The sequence below is a fragment of the Rousettus aegyptiacus genome, unplaced genomic scaffold (genome assembly GCF_014176215.1).
Source record: "Rousettus aegyptiacus isolate mRouAeg1 unplaced genomic scaffold, mRouAeg1.p scaffold_m13_p_11, whole genome shotgun sequence".
In the NCBI taxonomy this organism is placed as follows: Eukaryota; Metazoa; Chordata; class Mammalia; order Chiroptera; family Pteropodidae; genus Rousettus; species Rousettus aegyptiacus.
In genome coordinates, this window is record NW_023416286.1 from 88425967 (window position 1) to 88426987 (window position 1021).

Sequence of the window (1021 nt, forward strand, 5' to 3'; positions counted from 1 at the left end):
GTATGTTAAATGTGCAAAACAAAACACATGTATAGGCAAGGTTCTTATCTGCTGATGTAAATATGTCGATTCCTTCTTGTTCAAGTGAGGGGTGGGAAGCAGAATTTCAAAATTCTAACCGAATTCCTTAAATCAATTAATGGGTATGCTTTCAGTAAGCATCTCTGAAAGTTCTAAAAGTACAGTCTGTTCCTAGGACAGCTGATAGGGATGGATTCTATTATTTTAATCCTTAAGGTCCTTGCCACTGTTCAGACCCAAATTTCTATAATTCCATGAGTCATGAAGTAAAAAATAAATCAGTACTTTTTGAAAACACATACCAAGCCTACGCCAACGATTAAAGAAGTTTACAAAATTACCTGATCTAAACTCAATTCAATTCAAGAATGTTCACAATCAAGGTATAACTTTATTTACTCTTAACTTAGGTGAACACATATAACTTTCAAAGGCCCAGTATTTCTTTTCACAGGAAAATGCCTATATTAAAATTGATGAGCATTTCACAATATTCTCACCAATGACACAATACAGTCATCTACTTGTCCATGTAAATTTCTGTTCATTGAAAAACATTTAGAGTTTCTAAGTTGTTGCAGAATTTAGGTATTAAAGTCATGTTCCAGTCTATGGCCATTCCACCCTGAACGTGCCCGATCGCGTCTGATTTCAGAAGCTAAGCAGGATCAGGTCCGGTTAGTACTTGGATGGGAGACCACCTAAGAATACCAGGTGCTGTAGGCTTTAAAAAATAATAATATAAAGTCATGTTTCAATGTCATCGCACTATACATTGTCTGGATGTTTCTGATAATCTTCAAAGTGAAACCACATAATTTACATTTTTCATTAGGAAATTAAACATATTAAATGCTTTTTTTTTTCTGATAGGAATTTATGTTCACAGGATAAAATAAACAAAGACATGGGGAAACGTGATGGTGACGATGACATTAAAACAGACTCTCCGCAGTGGCGACACCAGCAGACACGGTTATAACGTGCTTAGCACGCTACC

The 1021-nt window shown here is 35.5% G+C and overlaps 1 pseudogene; it reads left to right on the forward strand.

The window, feature by feature from the left end:
* Positions 1-628: 628 nt before the first annotated feature.
* LOC118609633 lies at positions 629-747 on the forward strand (annotated as a pseudogene).
* The last annotated feature ends 274 nt before the right edge of the window (positions 748-1021 follow it).